Below are 7,152 nucleotides of genomic sequence, written 5' to 3'. Positions count from 1 at the left end.
TTCTGAACCAAGAAGTTATATTGTATCTTATAATCCCTGATTCAGAATCAGATCAAGCAAAACTCTGTTACTTCCAGCTCTGAATGGCTCTGACTACATTATCTTCTCGTCCTGTTGTCATAGCTTTCTTTCACAGTATTTGATTGTCTCATCTCCAAAGAGGTTCCTCTACCATTGGTTCCCCTCTTCTAGCCATTCTCCATGAAGCCATTCTTTTTAAAAGGCAAAGAGGCTGATGTCACTGTTGGGAAAGGCTTCATCCCCTTATTCTCAGACCCTTTGTGGAGAACACAAGATCTTCCAGCCCGTTGTTGTTGTTAGGTGCCACTGAGTTGGTTCCCACTCAAAGTGACCCTATGCACAACAGAATGAAACATCGCCTGGGCCTGTGCCATCCTTACAATCGCTGTTATGCCTGAGTCCATTGTTGTAGCCACTGTGTCAACCCACCTCATTGAGGGTCTTCCTCTTTTCCTCTGACCCATTGGTCTGCATTAAGCTCCAGCCACAAGAAACTTCCTGCCCTCCCTGACACCTTTGTGTCTTTGCATGTAGTGTTTACCTGCCCCATTCCCTGCACCGCCCTCCTCTGATTTCCCAAAAGTTCCTGGAGACAGCCCAACCTCATCACCACTTGATTCTCCCTGGCCCATCATTTCTCTTTGTCACTGACCTTCAGAATCATTCCCACCTAGCTTTTTCTGAAGGAAGGTAATGAAGAAGGGGAACCTAAGGAAGCTCTCATAGGTTCCTTTAGACCCCCAAACAGCTCCCCACCCATTCTGCCTTGCCCAATGTGGAAACAGCATTGAATTTCAAAGCCTTCATGCCCTTGCCCAGTGGGATGTCTTCCAGAAAACCGCTCATTTCCTCAGCCTGAGAAAGTACCCTTTCCTTGTGCTTCTGTCCATCCTGGGGCTTAACTCTCTCACAGCCATTATTAAACTCTAAACCTGTTGTCTTGGAGTTGACTCTGACTCATGACAACCCCATGTGCATTAGAGGAGAGCTGTGCTCTAGAGAGTTTTCAGTAGCTGAGTTTTTGGATGTAGATCACCAGGCCTTTTTTCCAAGGTGCCTCTGGGTGGACTTGAACCTCCAAGTTTTCAGTTAGCGGCTGAGTGCATTAATTGCACCACCCAGGGACTCTTGTTAAACCTAAATCAAAAAACCAAGTCTGGTACTGTGGATTTGATTCCAACTCACGGCAACCCCATGTGTTGCAGAGTAGAACTTCTCCATAGGGTTTTCTTGGCTATACATCTTTATAGAAGCAGATCAAGGTGGGTTGAAACCACCAACCTTTAAGTTAGTAGACAAGTGCAAACTGCACCACCCAGGGACCTTATTAAACTCTACACCTATTGTTTGTTTGTCCTTATCACCTGTTAGACCTTAACCTACAGGGGGAAGGCCATATGTTTTATTAAGCTTTATATCATCTACCTGGCACAGTGCCCAATTCATAGACAATCAAACATTTGTTGGATGAATCAATAAATCCCTGTCGTCACTCATTCCTCCCTACACACACCAACCACTGAAAATCCAGGGCTGCACACAACACTGGTTACTGGGAGGGACTTACTTTGGAAGGTTCTTATTCTAGGAAAGAGAAACTTTCACATTCCTAGAAATAGCAGGTACTTTCCAGATGGCAGTGGGTTCCAGAACTCCTGCTGTCTTAGATTTTTTCTGCCTAGCAACTGTTGGGGGATGAGAACGCGGAGTTTCTCATGCAGGTAAATAAACCTTTGTTTTGCCCTGCTGCTGCCTTACTGCTCCACCCCATCTACCTCCGAGATTTCACTGCTGCGTAAATGTGTATTTACAGGGAGAGAAGGCTGACTTGATTCCTTCTCCCTGCAAAATGCCCTTTCTCTATTTAGAAAATGAGAATAACAATTCCTGCACCTCCAACCTTATGGAGTCTGTAGCCCTAGTGGGGAAGTCCCTGTGTGGTGCAAAAAATTAACAGGCTCAACTGCTAACCAAAAGGTTGGAGGTTCAAGTCTACCCATAGGTGCTTGGAAGAAAGGCCTGGCAAGCTACTTCTAAAAATCAGCCATCGAACACCCCGTGGAGCACAGTTCTACTCTGACACACATGGAGTCACTGTGAGTTGGGATCTACTTGATGGCAACTGGTTTAGCCCTCGTGGAAGATGATCTTTGAAAATGTTTTGTTTGATATCTTCAGCACAATGACACCCATAGGCTCATAATACTTTAAACCTAGAGTGATTCTTAAAAATAATGTACCAGTCGAACCTTATTTTACAGATAAGGAAACTGGCCTGAACCTGCATACCTATTCAGCGTTAGAGCTGGGATGAAAACTTGGACATTCTGATGGGCAGTACAGGAAGATTCAACTGACCTTGAAATCTTAAGATGTCCCAAAGATTTCTTATCTCAGGGGAAAATCCCAGGGAAATGTTGTCTGACAGTCGAAGTATTCAACCCAGATAGTCAAATTCCTACATGGGTGGCTCCGTTTTGGTAACCATAAAAAAAACCCCATAGTTATTAGTAATTGTGGGTTTCTCCAGAGTTCTTTTCATTCAGTCCCAGCCCACCACCATTTGATTCTCTCCGCCCAGTACTTTCTCCTTTTTGTGACTTAGCTTCATAATCTTTCCCGCTCAGTCATGTTTTACTCTTTCTGAAGGAAGATGTGAATGAAGAAGGAGAACCTTAGGAACGTCTTGTAGGTTTCTTTAGCGCTTCAAACAGCTCCCCACCCTGCCTGCCCTGCCCAGTGTGGAAACAGCATTGGATTTCAAGTCTTTCATGCCCCAGCCCAGTGGAATAGCCACTTGGAGCCCACGTGGCAATCGTGAATCAGGAGGAAGAATGGAGTTGTCAGAATTTTTGGAGACAGGACCAGGGAATGAGAAAAAGACCTTGCCCATGTTTTGGTGCTGAGAGTACTCACTGGAGTCTGGTGCCATCTAGTGGTTCCTAGGAAATACGGGGTTTTGAATTTAAGAGTTCATGGAATCTTATGGACTATAATGATTCTAATAACAATAATCCACTAAACCCACTGCCGTCGAGTCGATTCTGACTCATAGCAACCAAAGTAATTATCATTTATTGAATCCTTACTGTGTGCCGCTGCTGCGTTAAGTTCCTGACATATAGTTTTTTATTTTATCTTCAAGATACTCTTGTATGGCAAGTATTACTCTCCCTATTCTAAAGATGGAGCCCTGGTGGCAACGGCAATTCAGAGCTTGGCTGCTAATTAAAAAGTCGGTAGTTCAAATCCACCAGCTGCTCCTTGGAAACCCTATGGGGCAGTTCTACTCTGTCCTATACTGTTGCTATGAGTTGGAATTGACTCCACAGCACAGGTTTGATTTTTGTTTATTCTAAAGACGAGAAAATGGAAGTTTGGAAATATTTACTAATTGGGTTACACAGCTAAGAAAAGGTGGACTCTTCTCAGCGTTACAACAAAATTCCTCAGAAGAGTTCTCTCTACCCACAGTATCCACATATCCCCCTACTATTGAAAAAAAAAATCTTTTTTGAAAAAATTTTGATGAAAGTATACACATCTTTTCCACAATTTCTACATGTACAATTCAGTGAAGCTGGTTAATTCTTCAAGCTGTGCTACCATTCTCACTAAACTTTTCCAAATTATTCCACCATTATATTAAACTCACTGCCCCCTAAGATTCCATCCAACATTTCGAGTTGCTGCTGTTAATCTGATCTCACGCAGAGAATTCTTTAAAAGAGCAGAATGTTCAAAGCAGACATAAGTCACTAATTAAGATATTTAAAGGAGCCTTGGTGGTAGGGTGGTTAAGCACTTGGCTGCTAACCAAAAGGCCAGCAGTTCAAACCAACCAGCCACTCTGTGGGAGAAAGATGTGGCAGACGGATTCCATAAAGATTACAGCCTTGGAAACCCTATGGGACAGTTTTACTCTGTCCCATAGGGTCGCTATGAGTTAGAATCTACTCGATGGCAATGGGTGTGTTTTTTATTTATTGGTTCAAAGAAGACTTCTGGGGATAGTTTTAAGGTTTAAAGTTTAAAAATTATCTCAAGCAATATTTTCAGGGCCTCACCCAGCCTCAATGGCTCTAGAAAGTCTGGATTCCATTGAGAATTTGAAATTATGTTCTGCATTCTCCCCTTTTTGATCAGGATTCTTTTATAGAATCTTCGATCAAAAAGTTCAGTAACGGTAACTGGGCACCAACCAGTTCTGGTCTCGTGGCAAAGGAGGCAGTTGTTCATGCAGGCAACCAGACATGTATTTGATTTCTTCCTCAGATTCCTGACTTTGGCTTCCTCTGTTGGCTTCAGATGAATGGAAACTAATTCTTATACTTTGGATGGCCACTTGTGAGCTTTTAAAAACCCAGTTGTTACCCAGCAAATTAGGAGGTGGAACAGAAGTACTGAGAAATGCTATTAGGCCAGTTGATTGTGATGTCCCTCGAAACAATGGCCTTAAATCTCCAAACCCAGAAAACAAATTCTGTGAGGTGTTTGGTTGTATGTAAGAAGCCTCAACAACTACTTTTTTTTTGGTGAAAATATATATAACACAGCATTTGACAGCTCAGCATTTATATAAGACCCAAAGCATTAGTAGATATAAAGATGATCATTGCATAATGATAAAAGCAGCAAATCACCCGAACGTTATACTAAAATTGAATCAGTCTGCACCTAGTAACATACCTACAAAATACATAAGGAAAGTACAGACAGAATTACAAGAAGAAATTAATTGACAAATCTATACACCTTTATCTATAATTTATAGATAAAGTAGAAAAATGAATAATGTTGTAGAATAAGCTTACTGATGGCCTTGTCAGTAATATCTGGGAGTCAAAAGATATCACTTAAAGCTGACAAATCAAGCAGTAGTGTTTACAACATATTTAAGAGTACAAAGATAAACACAAAATGGAAGGAGGAAGGAGAAGATATAAGCTAATTTTTATGTTTGTTCATAATAGAAAACTACTAAGAACTATCTAAAGAAAGAACTAACTATATTAAACAAAAATAAAATTATGAGGGTAATCCCAAAATATAAATCCTCCTATGTATTTCAGAAGCTCCAGGGTTAAAAATCACAAAAAAGACATAGTAAAAAACATTTATAAGTAGTATATTTAACAGAAAATAATAATATCCTTAAACTAGACTGAATATATTTGCCATATTAATAATTGTAAATGGGTTTCACTCATCTATAAAAATAAAGATATTTTATTTTAGATTAGATTAGATTCAAAAGAAATATTCTGGAGTTTGCAATATATAAAAGGCCCACCTAAAATCAATTTGGTTTCATTTATTTGTTCAACAAATACAATGATAGACAAAGACATAACAAAAAAACGTAAACAGAAAGGAAGCAGAGGTCATGATATTTATTATCAAACGAGATGAAATTCAGGCCAAAACCACGATGTGATTCAAAGAAGGGCACTTTATAGTGCTTAAGTGTAAAATTCATAACAGATATATTGCTGTCATATATATTTAAACTCTGAGTAGCATACAAGCAACTCTCACGGAAATTGCTGCTTAGAAATTAAAGTAGGTACAACCGAAAAGTTGAGAAACGTACTACTAAAAAAAAAAAAAAAAAAAAAAAAAAGACTAATAGGATACTTTAATTACCTTTTCTCGGGACTAAACAGATCAAGTGGACAAAAAGTAAACATGTATCCAGAAGACATTATTAACGCAATAAAAAATGGATCTGATGGAGTTAGTTATACTGAACTTTCTTTATTGCAAATAGAGAACACAGCTTTTCAAGTTCCAACAGAACAGACCATGTATTAAGGCACAAAAAAACCTCAATAAATCCCCAAATGTAGCAATGATGCAGATATTATTCTCTGACCATAATGGAACAAACTAAGTATTAATAAGAAAATCAGAAAAGATGAAGGCTACTCCACATGAAAACTGTTTCTTTCTTAGGCCAGAGAGGAAATAAATAAACTGAAAAATTTCCAGAAAAACGTTTATTAAAAATTAGTACGAAAACGTTTGGGATATAGCTAAAGTGATGCTCAGAGGCAAATCATGACCTTAATTACTTATACCAATAAAAGGAAAGAATAAAACCAAGTGAATTAAGTGAAAAGAACAGTCAATTAAATAAAGCAGGAGTAGATAATAAAGATAAAAGCAGATATTGAAGACTTAAAACATTGAAAAACAGTAGAATGAATAAATACAAAAGCTTTTAAATAATTTCAATAAAATAAACCTAATTAAGGAAAAAGCAGAGAAACTGAAAGTAAATAAAATAAGATATGACTAGTTTGTCACACTGTGGGGGCTTGTGTGTTGCTGTGATGCTGGAAGCTATGCCACCGTATTCAGATACCAGCAGGGTTACCCATGGAGGACAGGTTTCAGCTGAGCTTCCAGTCTAAGACAGAGTAGGAAGAGGGACCCGGCAGTCTGTTTTTGAAAAGCAGTAGCCAGTGAAAACGTTATGAATAGCAGCGGAACATTGTCTGATATAGTGCTGGAAGCTGAGCCCCTCAGGTTGGAAGGCACTCAAAAGATGAAAGGGGAAGAGCTGCCTCCTCAAAGTAGAGTCGACCTTAATGACGTGGATGGAGTAAAGCTTGCAGGACCTTCATTTGCTGATGTGGCACGACTCAAAATGAGAAGAAGCAGCTGTAAACAGCCATTAATAATCAGAACCTGGAATGTACAAGGAAACCCTGGTGGCATAGTGGTTAAGTGCTACAGCTGCTAACCAAGAGGTTGGCAGTTCAAATCCGCCAGGCGCTCCTTGGAAGCTCTATGGGGCAGTTCTACTCTGTCCTATAGGGTTGCTATGAGTCGGAATCGACTCGACAGCAGTGGGTTTTTGGTTTGGAATGTACGAAGTATGAATCTAGGAAAATTGGAAATTGTCAAAAATGAAATGGAATGCATAAACACTGATATCTTAGGCATTAGTGAGCTGAAATGGACTGGTATTGGCCATTAGGAATCGGACAATCATATAGTCTACCATGCTGGGAATGACAACTAGAAGAGGAATGGTGTTGCACTCATTGTCAAAAAGAACGTTTCAAGATCTATCCTGAAGTACAACGCTGTCAGTGATAGGATAATGTCCATACGCCTACAAGG

This window comes from Loxodonta africana, chromosome 1 (genome assembly GCF_030014295.1).
Source record: "Loxodonta africana isolate mLoxAfr1 chromosome 1, mLoxAfr1.hap2, whole genome shotgun sequence".
Taxonomy (NCBI): Eukaryota; Metazoa; Chordata; class Mammalia; order Proboscidea; family Elephantidae; genus Loxodonta; species Loxodonta africana.
Note: the sequence above shows the minus strand (reverse complement) of the source record.